Source organism: Ambystoma mexicanum, chromosome 9, assembly GCF_040938575.1.
Source record: "Ambystoma mexicanum isolate Mex_15411 chromosome 9, UKY_AmexF1_1, whole genome shotgun sequence".
Taxonomy (NCBI): Eukaryota; Metazoa; Chordata; class Amphibia; order Caudata; family Ambystomatidae; genus Ambystoma; species Ambystoma mexicanum.
In genome coordinates, this window is record NC_090931.1 from 434,989,423 (window position 1) to 435,003,631 (window position 14,209).

Genomic DNA, 14,209 nt, shown 5'->3' on the forward strand with positions numbered 1-14,209 from the left:
GGGGCAGATGAGGGCCAGAGATTCACAGTCTATGATGTTGTCGACAATGGGCATTGAGACTTTGACAGAATATCTGAGGACCAGTGGTGTCCCTTCTCCTGTTGCATTGGCACAATTTGCGCATTTGATCTTATAGCCTGGTGGGATACTTTTGTAACTATCATTTGATCATCAGAGAGCAACATTTCTTAGATGAAGGGTAGATCTGTTTAGTCCTTGGAGAGGTGGACAAATATGTCTGAGGCGTTTTTGGCGATTGGCCGAGCATTGATCAAGAGGCATCTGGTGCCCACCATTCCACTGTGAGTCTTGTTGGGGGCAGGAGTGTGGGTGGGTAATTCTTTGCTGCTTGCATTGGCTTCTCAGGCCTTCCTAGTCAAGTATTTCAATTTGAAAGATGCTGAGAAGGTTCTTCTTGGTGTTGAGCTCATCTTTCTGGAACCCTTGTGGGTTCGTTATGGCTTTTGGTAGGTTTTCTTGTGGCAAAGGGTGCTGGAAAAGTTGCCTCTTGTGGTTGTTGCCTTGTGGCAGACGGGTTGGTTGGTGGAGTGTTCAAGAGAGAGGTTGTTTGGTTAGAGTGGTCTGTTTCTCTGTTCACTGTTTCTGAGATCTGTTGGGCTGCTTGTAGTAGCTGCACTCAGGTGGTCGCTTTAGGATGTCTTCGGAAGTGTGCAAATGGGTTTCGTCCAATGTCTCTGTTTTGACTCATTGGAAGGAGTTGCTTCGGCGCTTCCACCGCTTTCCGATCAGATTATACTGTCTTTGCAAATTCTTGGCATGTGGCTCCGGGTCTTGAAGGTGTGCAGGATTCCAGGGCAAAATTATAGTGGGGAAAAGAGATAAGGAGAAGGTGAGAGAGATGATGTTTACCTTTGTATTTAATTAGAAGACCTCGTCTGTGAGCAAATCCTTGGAGTATTCACTTTGAAATTAGACAATGAGAACATTCTAGTGACGTTATTAGGATTGGCTTGGATTCTATCAGCTGGGGTTTCCCGCTGGAAGCATGCCAAGGGTAGACCAATCGCATTATAAACCAAGGTATGAATTGGGACTCTTGCACAAGAGCACGCTCTAACAGCCAATGCAATGTCTTCTCAGAGAGCAATAGGTTAGTTGAGCAGGACAAGCGCACAGAAGCGTTCTGTATAGTCAGAAAGAATTGGTATGCAATGCCATATGATTTAGCTTGAGAACAACATAGTGAGCCTACAAGATTTATAGCAGGAAAGCAGGATGTGTAAACCATCTTGACATTTAGTGGAAAATGCATTGTTTCTGTCACAATTCATACTCTCTAATTAAGGCTTGGATCCATTTCACAAAGGTTCACACACACACACACGCACGCACGCACGCACGCACGCACGCACGCACGCACACACATTTTGGTTAGTCATAAAAAAATATAATGGGGTGTCAGGGACAGATATAGATGGGGAGAGTGGGGTTGGGTTATTTATAACGTAGGCATATGATGTGAACCCATCATCAAGGCATGAGCAAAGGACAGTTTGGTTAAAAATATATATCTACGAGAAAGTCAGCGAGCATGCCTTATGAGAACAAAAACATAGATCCCTCATTTGTACCAAAGTGCTTTCTCTGGCATTTGTTTGATAACCCTTCCTCTTCATTTACATTACATGATGAGTATTATGAGATTTCCCTTGCAAGGTGGTTGACTTCTGTACCATTAGACTTCTGTACCATTAGACGAAGTAAGCATTTCTAAAAGCATTAGTCACCCAAACCCTCGCAGGGTTTGTGTTACACAGAATATTTGAAGTTTGCTCTACTAGATAGTAGGAACTTCTAGCATGCTTGATGCACACAAAATTATCATTTTATGCAAAGTTGTCGTTGTTCTTGTCATATGCAAGTTTAATTTCCTAGCAGCAAGGGAGTTTATTCAACAAAATACCAGGGGTAGAGGAAGCGACATCATACAACAAGTGACAGCACATGACCTTTATGTCATGACCTACAGAACGCACCCCTTTTGGACTTCCTGGTCCTTGTCTCAACGGGGCTTCCACTCCCTAGTACTCCCAACATGGCCGTCCAGCGTGAAACACCTTACTAGCTCTACACGTTGGACGTAGCGTGTTCTATTAATAGACCACGCCCCGCGCGGCTCCGCACGTCTCAATGCTATTGCGAAGTAGCGACCAGACGTGTGCTCCGTAGCTAGCGGTATTGTTTCCCTGATTCTGTCCCTACTAACTCCATTCCTAGTCCCTTTCCTTTCTTTCTTACTTCCTGAACTCGTATGCTGTGTAGTGCACTTTCTTAATTTCCCGGATTCCTGGATCGTTGCATCCCGGAACTTTGAACGCACGCTGGTGTCGGAAGAGACTCGTGCAGCCTTATTCAAGACCCGATCCGTCCGCAAGAAGGCATCCACCAAGAAATCCAGCAAAGATCGGACTCGGGTGAGAAGGGGGGAACTCCTTGACAGTTTGAGCCGCCACCCGACCGAACTCGATATGGACATGGAAGCGGCCGTTCAGGACCTGATGCGTGGCATGCAAGAACTATCAACCGAGGTACAGAATCTCAAGGTGGAAAACGCTGCTCTCAAACAATTAGTTCTATCCTGTGATTCTGCCACAAAAGAAAGTGTGTTGCTGGGCGGCATAGTTGACAAATACGATGGGTCGGCAAAAACCCTTTGTGGATTCCTGGATTCATGTTTGGTCCACTTTACTTTTAAGCCCTACTACTTTTCGACTCCCATGGCTAAGGTGGGTTTCATAATTTCTCACCTTTCAGGAAATGCCTTAACCTGCGCTACGCCCCTCGTTAATTCCGGCGATGCTCTCCTAGATGACTATGATGGGTTCATACAGACCCTTAAAACCATGTTTGACAGCCCAGAGCAGGTCTATAATACCCAGGATCGCCTGTTAGACTTTCAGCAGGGATCCCAGGATATGCTCACCTTTGTAACTTGATTCAAGCAATTAGCCAAGGAAGCTGATTGGTCCCCTCAGGTGAGTTTTACCCTTTTCAGGAGAGGACTGTATGAGGAGATTAAGGATGAGTTGGCCAAAGTGGCTCGCCCAAACTCATTCCAGGCACTAATGGACCTTGCCATGCAAATAGACTTTCGAATCCAGGAAAGGAAGGCAGAGGAGAAGAAATCCAGAGGAAATCCTCTGAAAGTGTCCTTTGAGAGTACCACCAAGACGGAAACAAACCCAGGCTCAGTCACTGAACCAGAACCCATGCAGATAGGAGCCTTCCGTGGACCTATATCCCCGCAAGAAAGAATGAGAAGGATTCATACGGGGTTGTGCATGTATTGTGCCTCAGATAAACACTTGGTTAGGGAGTGTCCTCTAGCCCCTCCTTGGCGTTCGGGGAACACCAGCTCCCGATCCTATATGGAGCAGAGCTTCGGGAGAGAGATGTTTGCTCCACATCAATTCCATCCTTGAACTCTCCTGGGCAAAACAATTTGGAGATACTGCAGGCCTTCCTATCGCCCTCCAAGAATAAGACCTATTCCATTTTGGCCTTGGTAGACTGCAGAGCTATGGGAATTTTCATTGATCAAGACTGGGTTGTTAGTCATCATATTCCATACGAGACATGAAGCACCATGCAGCCGGTGGAAGCAATCGTCGGAAGACCCCTCACTTCAGGGCCCATAAGCCTGCAGACTAAAGAGATCCAGCTTTCTATAAACCATCACCAAGAGCGGATTAGATTCGACATCATTAAGTCGGCTCATTACCCCATGGTATTGGGTATGCCCTGGTTACAGAAGCACAATCCGTATATCAATTGGACATCAGGATCACTATTCCTAGGCTCAGAGTTTTGTATGTCTCACTGTCTATTCCTGGATCCCTCCTTGACACCCCCTAAAGAACCACCAAGAGACCAGCAAACACCACTCATGGTTTCCAATATCATACAAGTCCCTGAGGCCTATCAGGGATATGCTGATGTATTTTCAACTGCCATAGTCCAGGCCTTACCCCCTCACAGACCTGAAGACTGTGCCATGGATACAGATCCCTCAGCAGTGATTCCCTTCGGCAGAATGTTCATCCTTTCCAAACCTAAGAAAAAGGCCCTCCAAGAATACCTGGATACCAACCTTGAAAATGGCACCATAAGACCTTCAAAATCTCCAGTGGGTGCTTCATTGTTCTTTGTTCCCAAGAAGGACACCAAGGAACTCAGACCTTGCCTCAACTATCGTGGGTTAAATCAATGCACCCTCAAAGACCGGTACCCATTGCCCTTGATCTCGGATATCCTGGAAGCTGTGAGAGGCGCTGTAATATTCACAAAGTTTGATCTCCGGGGTGCCTACCATTTGATCCGTGTCCTAGAAGGAGACGAATGGAAAACAGCCTTTATAACACCCTTTGGTCACTATGAATATCTAGTCATGCCCTTTGGACTAGCTAATGCCCCCGCAGTTTTTCAACGTTTCAAGGATAGGGTGTTCTCTGACATGTTATTGCTCTTCGTCATTGTCTATCTGGACGAAATATTGATCTTTTCCAAGGACCTTCTAAAGCATGAAGAACATGTAAAGGCAGTATTACGACTCCGTGAACACAAACTTTTAGCCAAACCCGAAAAATGCTTGTTTCACGTTACTTCTGTTCACTACCTAGGATTCATCCTTAGCCCAGAAGGAATTGGTATGGACCCTTCAAAGGTAAAGGTCATACTGGCATGGCCCGCTCCCACGTCTGTGAAACAAGTTTAATCCTTCCTGGGGCTTGCCAACTTCTACCGGAAGTTCATATCCACCTTTTCCGAGATCGTTCAGCCGATCGTTGCTCTCTTGAAGAAAGAAACCCCCTTTAGCTGGTCTACACCGCATGATAAGGCATTCCAATGTTTAAAGGCAGAGTTCACGCAAGCCCCCATCTTAGCCCAACCCGACATAAATCGACCATTCCTAGTGTAAACGGATGCCTCTAACTAGGCCATAGGAGCGGTGTTGAAGCAGGAATTTGAGGATAAACTGGAACACCCCATTGCTTACCTTTCATGAACCCTGACTCCCAGTGAGACACACTACTCCGTCCTGGAAAAGGAACTGTTAGCCATCCCCCAAGCCTTCACTGAATGGCGACATCTACTTCTTGGTGCTAGACATCCAGTTCAGGTCCGCACGGACCATCTAAATCTTCAAATTCTACAGTCATTGGAGTGTAGGAACAGTCGTCCGGCGCGTTGGGCCTACTTCTTTGCCCAGTACCAGTTCCACATCACTCATGTTCCCGGATCACAAAACCTGATTGCTGACGGCTTATCTTGACGTCCTGACTATGAAACTACTGAAGATAGGGCCTACCCTAAGATGTTTACCCACACAATCTTTGTAGCTCAAGCAGTCAATCTCCTGGAAGAAAATCAAGTGCAAACCCAATCCTCTGATCTGTGGAAGGATATTTCAAGGAAGAATCAATGGAATCTAAGAGTCAAGGAAGGATATTTATTTAAGGACAATGCACTGGTCATTCCCACACAGAAATGACAACAAAGAATAATAAACCTCTGTCATGATACCCTTCACTCCGGACATCGTGGCATAACCAACACCCTCCGCCTCATACAAAGACAGTTTTGGTGCCCTGGAATGAAGACCGACGTACAGCAGTACATCCAAGCTTGTGCTATCTGTTGTCAAAATAAACATGATAACAAGAGACCGGCGGGTCTTCTACTGCAACCTACACTGCCAACAAGGCCATGGGAATTCATTGCTACAGACTTCATTGTGGAATTACCACGTTCCCGAGGATACACGACTATCATGGTTACCATTGACTTGTTCACTCATATGGCTCCTTTTACACCCTTGTGTAAGCTACCATCCTCGTCCGAGCTTGCTGGAATCTTTCTGGAACAGATATTACGTCTGCATGGACTTCCTTCCAAGATCATATCTGATCGAGGACCTCAATAAGTCTCACAATTCTGGAAACATCTCTGTTGCATTTTGGGAATCCAACGCGCCCTCTCATCAGGTTATCATCCCCGAACCAACGGGGGCCACAGAACGTGCTAATCAGACCCTGGAACAGTATCTTCGATGTTTCGCCACCAAGGTTCAGGATGACTGGTCACTCCTGATACCCGTGGCTGAATTCGCCTACAACAATTCTGATCATTCAGCACTTAAAACCAGCCCTTTTATTGTAGCCAAGGTTTCCATCCATCGGGTCTACCCTCTGTTCTCCCTCATCCCACACCGGTACCTACTGTCGACTCCTGGATCGAAACCCTCATCAACGTACACCAGGAGGCCAAAGAAAACTTGGAGAAGGCCAGAACACAGACTAAGAGGTATGCGGATTCCAAATGAAGACCATGGCCTTCTTATGCAATTGGTGAATTGGTGATCAAGTCTGGTTGTCCTCGAAATTACTACCCCGACATCTACGGCCAAACAAATTGGCCCCTCGGTACTATGGTCCATTTCCCATCAAGGAAATTATAAATCCAGTCTCATACCGGATCAAACTACCAGACTCCTGGAAGAAAATTCCCCCAGTTTTTCACACATCCTTATTAAAACCCTACATCCAATCCTCCCGGAAATCCTGCAGACCCCCTCCTCTGATGGTTGACAACCAACTGGAATATGAAGTGTCCCGAATATGCGACTCCAGGTATAAACAGGGTCAGCTTCAATACCTGGTTGAATGGAAGGGATATCCTCCTAGTGAAAGAACCTGGGAACCACTTTCTAATCTCAAGACCCCTCGACTGCTCAGAAAATGTCACCTCATACACCCGGGCAAACCTGGAGGAACAGGTCTTCGGAGGAGGCATGCTGTCATGACCTACAGAACGCCACCCTTTTGGACTTCCTGGTCCTTGTCAACGGGGCTTACACTCCCTGGTACTCCCAACATGGCCGTCCAGCGTGAAACACTTTCCTCGCTCTACACGTTGGACGTAGCGTGTTCTATTAATAGACCACGCCCCCCGCGGCTTCGCGCGTCTCAATGCTATTGCAAAGTAGCGACCAGATGTGTGCTCCGTAGCTCGCGGTATTGTTTCCCTGATTCTGTCCCTACTAACTCCATTCCTAGTCCCTCTCCTTTCTTTCTTACTTCCTGGACTTGTGTGCTGTGTAGTGTACTCTCTTAATTTCCCGGATTCCTGGATCGTTGCATCCCGGAACTTTTAACGCACGCTGGAGTCGGAAGAGACTTGTGCAGCCTTATTCAAGACCCAATCCGTCCGCAAGAAGGCATCGACCAAGAATTCCAGCAAAGATCGGACTCGGGTGAGAAGGGGGGAACTCCTTGACACTTTAACCCTCAAGGTGTCCCCATAAGTGGAGTTTTCGAGACGTTTGCACCTAACGACATCATAAGACAACGATATAAGCAAAAATACTGTTTGTACAAGATTGATAAATAACAAAAAGTAATTTAAAAGGTTATTGCCATGTTATGTCAGCTATTGCCTCACATGCCAGGTATTCTGTGAGGTACAACTGCACACGCTCAAGTGCTGCCATCTTATGAGAAGTTCAGGTTCCAATGCCTAAAGACTAACTTATAATGCCCATAAAAGCCTCATATGCCCAGGCACAGCATGTGTGCAAAGTGTAGCCTTAAAAGCCTGCATATTGCCAGATAATCCAGATATAGCCATCATGTCATATTCAAATTGTAGTCTTATGTGTCCTGGTTGACATTATACAGCAAGTGTAGCCTCAAATGTCTAAGTAATGCTATCTTATTCCAGGCAATTCCTCAGTTAGGTATCGTCATAAATCTGATCAGTGCTCCTTCTGATCAGAAATGAGTATACACATAGTCCCACAACCATATTCATACTATCCCCAACTCTGTCTTTCTATTTGTCTATACGTTGGTAGCCTAGTCCCTTCTCGCTTTTCTCTCACCCCTGTTCCTCCTTTTATTCCACAGACCAAGTCGAGTTTACTGCAGGCAGGGGAGCAATTGCCCCCAATATAAGTTTGGTGGAATCTGACCGGTAAATCCAAAAAGTGACCACCAACTTACTGTTCACGCCACTTTGTTCGGTGGTATTATTGCCAGATTCCAAGCGGCAGTGTTTATACCCCATTTAATTGGCGGAAATACTGCAGAGGTAATTCAGCAGAAATGTGTCAGAAAGGTGGCGGATTTACCTCCAGCTCATGTGAATCCACCAACTTTAGGCCAAACTCCTAGTTGGGTGGTGCGGCAATGTAATACCGCAGCGTTTGCATGAAGTCATGCAGTTCAGGAATTATGGATTGATGAAAAACTCTCTTGGTTTTTGCAATGAAGAGCTAGGTAAGCAAGTCTCTGGCTGAGTGGATTAATACATACAGGCATCTGTAGTTCTTTATTTCTATGTCTAAAACCTGCCTGTTAAAGACTGCATCCAAGGCTGATTTTGAGTGTCCTTCAATGAGCAGGAAATTACGATTTCAAGTTAATCTCCACCCGCCCTTCACCTTCTCTTCACCTGTAGTCCCCACCCCCCCTCTTTGCACCCACCCACAGCTTTCCTCTTGTCCACTGAGGAAAGGCCTGTAAGTCCCTGCGCGTACTCGTGTGATGTGTATGGCAGGGCTTGGCTTTCGGTGGCCTGCGGGAAATGGTATGCAGTCTCTTTTGCTCGCCTGGATAGATGGCGGGTAAAAGACTATGTATACCATTTGATTTTATGGTCGCAAGTTCGCGCCCCTGCACTTGGCCTTCATCTTTAAAGGTCGATAAAAGAGTATGTTGGGTAACAATAAATGCATGCAATTCGTGCAGCCCGATAACAAAACACCGGCATTGACTCTGAGGCTACGGGTAGCGGAGGCAGTGCCAGGGCTTGCAGGTGTGGTAGGGGTGGATGCTGGTACCTTTGCTGACCCCTAAATGATGTCCATGACCAGGATCTTCCTGCAGGAACATCTCTAGAGGTCACAAAAAAAAGACACTGTTGAATCAGAAAGTTAAGTCGCAGGGAGGTCAACAGAGAGAACATGATACCATGTGTACCTCAAGCCCTCTGGATCCTAAGGAAACTTTCGGGCACTAACATCTGAAATTGCGTGCTAGGACGCCAGCTGTTTTTTCAAGAGGCTACATTTATTTGATCGTAAGTAAACGAAATGGTGCAATAAAACAAATCCACTCTACGGTTTAGGATTGTTTGTCTTACAAATGTTTTCCCCAAGATGGTGAAGTTATCATTGTTTTGGGGGTAGGAGTTCATAAAGTCTGCAGCTGAGGTCAGATCTGACTGAAGGAAAATGAACGAAAAGGAGCTGGTTCTAAGATAATGAAAATAGCTAATGGTTTCCTTTACAGTAACCCAGTGGATCCGTGCATTCAGCGCCGCTGTTCTTGATGTTACGTTCTCACGTTCTCGCAGCGTGAGTGGCATGTGGGGGTTACTGTGCTTGTTTATGTGCTTTTTACGGCATGTTTGCGCATGAGTGGGTTTTCGGGGCCTGAGTTTTGTCTGTGCATAATGTCTTTGCACGTCATGTGACAGGTTTTTTCCTAGTATTTTTTTTTTATGTGTGGGAGGCTTCGCATTATGTTTGTTTTTCCAGTGGCAGGTTTGCCTGTGCTTGAGAGAAAATGCAACTGTACTCTATGCCATGACTTTTTTATTTTTCGTCTGGAAATTGCGCTGAACGGCAGCATGTATATTGTACTCTACAGAACAATCCACGCGTGTGTAATGTCTGTTGCCACAGATGGCTGCAAGAAACTCACAATCCGATAGATCCTTCAAGAGTGTTTATTAACAAGATTCTTGGGTTGTTGTGGTGAGGAGTTTTTGGCTGTTGTATGTTGGGCTTGATTCATGAAACTTTTAGCGTACTTTGCACTGCCAACAAACACCCTGATTCACAGAGCGATGCACGCAGAAACGCAGCAGGCTGCTCTTCATTACGAAAGTTGCCAGCCTGTTTGATCGAGAATATTGCTGCCCATCTTTTGGCTCTGCACGTGTATTATGTGTCTGTGTGTCTTTCGAGACGTAGTGCGAATGCAGTGCAGAGCCAATAGGCAACCAGCAATATGGGAGCCATGCCCGGTATAAATGGGCTCGTGCTGTCGGCGTCACTGTTGTTGCCAGAAGATTGCACCGTCTCCCTGAAACCGTCACTGGCTGTAGTCATCCGAGCCTACTGGCGTGCAGACCATCGCTGGAACCTTTGCCTGCTTCCACCCTTGGCCTTCCTGTCGCTCATTGCTGCAAACAGACCTTTGCAGCTCTTTGCTTCACCATCAATGGTAAAAGTGGAGGTTAGTGTCAGCTGTGTGGGGGTCAGACGGAGAGGGTGAGGGTGAGGCTGAGTTGAAGGCCATGCAGGCATATTTTTTAAAACATCCTAGGCAGTGGGAGTGAGCAAACCACCCCTGCATGGGAGCAGTAAGCCCACGACGAAGCACTGTGTGCTTGCCACATGACTAGGGCAGAAGTCAATGGTACAAGCAGATGAATGGCGTCCATCTACTTTTCTCACAACGTGGTCACCATCCACCTTGTGTTTTTGTGGTTCGGAGTAACCTTTGTCTCCTTCCTTCTGCTGCATTAATTGTTTAGCACGCGTTTAAACCCTGTCTCTGAGACCACAATAGCAAAGTGTTAAATGTCTCGTAAAATATCTCCAATTGGCGTTTTGCCATGCATGCAGGGACTATGAAACGGATTCTTTGGTTTAAAAGCTTTTTTATTTTTCGTCTGGAAATTGCGCTGAACGGCAGCATGTATAGTGTACCATACCTAACAATCCATGTGTGTGTAATGTCTGTTACCACATATGGCTGCAAGAAACTCGCAATCCGATAGATCCAGCAAGAGTGTTTATTAGCAAGATTCTTTGGGTTGTTGTGGCGAGGAGTTTTTTGCTGTTGTATGTTGGGCCTGATTCATGGAACTTGTAGCGTAGTGCAAAGTTACTTCACACTGCCAACATACATCCTGGTTCACAGAGCGATACAAAGTGTAATTTTGCCATGCCATGCAAAGTCACTTTGCACGGCAAAAATACTCGTTGCACCGTGATTTAGGCCCATTTAGCGTGGTGCAAAGACTACTTTTGCAGTGCAATGTGACTTGCACTGCAAAAATACACGTTGCACCACTGTGTGAATCTGGGTGTTTGTTGGCAGTGCAAAGTCACTTTGGACCGCGCTAAAAGGTCCATGAATCTGGCCCTAAATGGTTGTTCTAGCTGGTCCCTCAGCCCCCGTGGGCTCCCTCCTCCCTAGTCAGGTGTGACACCCCAGGTCAGCTGCAACACTAGAGATGTGTAACTCCTGCAGTATCCTTTCTACCGTGGGCAAAGGTTCAGGCCTTACATAGCCTACTCCCTGTGACTTCCAAAGTCTAATAATCCCTGTTTTATGTGATACTCCTGAATATCAAATGCCTTGCACACACAGTGTTGAAGTAGTAGAAGCATACTTTTAAATAATGTTAAGATGTAATAAGAAATGCACATATCCCTGTCTCCGGACACGACTTTTAGACAGGAATATTTTTTGCCCGATTTAGCTGATGTACAACATACGTCCCGCAGGCCATGTGCGGCCTGCCATATTGTGTTTTTCTTTCCGAGCCAGGGTGATGACTTTCATAATGAAACTAAGCTGGCTTCATGTGCTTGAAAAGCAGTAGAAACGCAGCAGGCTGCCTTTCATTACGAAAGTTTCCAGTCTGTTTGTTCGAGAATATTGCTGGCACTTTTTTGGTTCTGCACATGTATTATGTGTCTGTGTCTTTCGAGGTGTAGTGCGAATGCAGAGCCAGTAGGCAACCAGCAATATGGGCGCTTTGCCCGGTATAAATGGGCTCGTCCTGTCGGCGACACTGTTGTTGCCAGAAGATTGCACCGTCTCCCTGAAACCGTCACTGGCTGTAGTCATCCGAGCCTACTGGCGTGCAGACCATCGCTGGAACCTTTGCCTGCTTCCACCCTTGGCCTTCCTGTCGTTCGTTGCTGCAAATAGACCTTTGCAGCTCTTTGCTTCACCATCAATGGTAAAAGTGGAGGTTAGTGTCAGCTGTGTGGGGGCTGAGCCATGCAGGCATATTTTTAAAACATCCTAGGCAGTGGGAGTGAGCAAGCCACCCCTGCATGGGAGCAGTAAGCCCACGACGAAGCACTGTGTGCTTGCTACATGACTAGGGCAGAAGCCAATGGTACAAGCAGATAAATGGCGTCCATCCAGGGGTGCCGAGTACGTGGGGCTGAGGGGCCCGCCCGTGCAGAATGAAGTCGGGGCTGAGCGCCCACGCCCTCCCGGCCGGAGAGAAGAGACGCTGTATGGATGGCCCTTTGTTCCATCCATACTGTGTCTCTCTCTGGCGGCCTGGGTAAAAGCCGGGGAAAAACGATATTTAGAACTTGTGAGACAGATGCAAAGCAAGAGGCTCGTGCCAAGAGGGGTACACAGATGTACAAATACACCCAACCCAGAAGGATTTTTAGAAATGGAGGCACAGATGCAAAGCAAGTCTGTCCCTCAATTTCTAAAAATCGTTTTGGGTTTGGTGTATTTGTACATCTGTGCACCCCTCTTGGCAAGAGGGGTGAACAGATGTAGAGGTACACCCAACCCAGAAGGATTTTTAGAAATGGAGGTACAGATGCAAAGCGAGGGAGGGGGCAGGGAGAGGGCAAATGAGACTTTGCATGTCTCTGAGTGTGCACGTGGTGAGGGTGAATGCTATGGGTGGGGAGCGGAGGCGTATGAGCCAACACTTTCTAGTAGAACTGCCATATTTGAAATGGGGCAATGCTGGTACTCCTCAGTTAGCTCGCTATACTCTTGATGGGATAGTACTGCTGTAACCGGGCTTCTATAATTGTTGAATCTTCTCAGCGATAATACTATGCTTTTGTTGAGGCAATGCTAGTTCATCTTAGTGTGGCTGCTATACTTTTGATGGGACAACATCAGCACTTCTCAGTTGAGCTGCTACACTCTTATTGACAAGGCCCGAGCACTTCACAACAGATGTATGTATTTTTATTTTAATTGGTTATTTTATAATGCGTGTACTACCCAGAGGTTTCTAAGCGCGGACCGAGGGAGCGAACCTGTGTTGGGTGGACTGAGGGAGCGAACCTGTGTTGCGCGGACCGAGGGATCGAACCTGTGTTGCTCTTTGTCGTCTTGCTTCCAAGACGAGCACGTTGCCCCTGAGCTATCCTTCCAATACTCTAAAGATCTGAAGTACATTTAATGATACAGAACCAGAACTATTGAGCAAGTCTGTCATCATCAGAATAACTCAACACTGTTGTGTTTATACAAAAGCTCATATATTTAAAGGGATGGACTTACTCAGAATGTAGCAGCACCATTCAATAACCCAATGTTCTTAAGCATAGTTAATGTGAAAATACTACACTTCTCACCGTTGGGACAGTACTGCCACTTCTCACAGAGTCTTCTACACCTTTTATGGGGCAGCACTGATCCAGCCTACTGCTCACATGCTCAGAATTGTCATTTCTCAGCAGGACTGCAACACTATACCATTGTGTTCTGTATGTTGAGTGCTTCTTCACCACCAATGTGGATGCATGGCTCTCTCCCAGTGTCTAAATAGTAGATCTGTCTACATTCAATTGGCAACAGGCATATCCGGAGCTGCCTGCTGTTCATAAGCTGCCGCTCAGGATGTTGGAAGCTGTGATGGGGCAAGAGATAGAAGGCTCGAGCCTGTAGGATAGCAGAATCAGCAGGGTCTTAAAACCTGCTCACTCTTTCTGCAGTGAGGGGCCATGGGGCAAAATGAGCCTGATCCCACATACAGGGGGTTGTTACCCCTTTATCTCTCCTGAATGAAAGAATGAGCTCTCTCAGACACAAGTTATCACCCCTGCACACACATTGAATGAATATGGTATGTATCTATAGATTGAGAAAACTGGAGTGTTTTAACAGAAATATAATTGTCTTCCCAGATGGGAGACTGACTCCATTAATATACATGGGGTCACTGAGATGACCAAGAGTGAAACTGTACATTCAGTTGTGAGATTACCAGCAACAGTTGATACTATGCTCCAAGGAGTGAGGTGCCCACTCAATATATCACACTGTTTAAAGGTGTGAGACCAATCCTGAATGCTTGCCCAAAGAGCCTTTGCCAGAGTTTCACACTGGAGAAGTGAGCATATGATCCGGGGTCTGCAGCCCACACACACACACACGCAGGGGATTCCCATGCTCCC

At 46.5% G+C, this 14,209-nt stretch overlaps 1 protein-coding gene across 4 annotated transcripts in view; it reads left to right on the forward strand.

Moving 5' to 3' along the window:
* RASL10B (RAS like family 10 member B) overlaps positions 1–14,209 on the forward strand; it is a 654,925-nt gene that overhangs the window by 176,330 nt on the left and 464,386 nt on the right. Inside the window, exon 1 of one of the 4 annotated variants that reach the window (XM_069614918.1) lies at positions 9,309–9,376. The exons of the other annotated variants lie outside the window; for them this stretch is intronic. The gene's annotated coding sequence lies outside the window, so the exon portion shown is untranslated. Of the gene's footprint in view, positions 1–9,308; positions 9,377–14,209 lie in introns of those variants that run through there. 4 annotated transcript variants of the gene reach the window in all.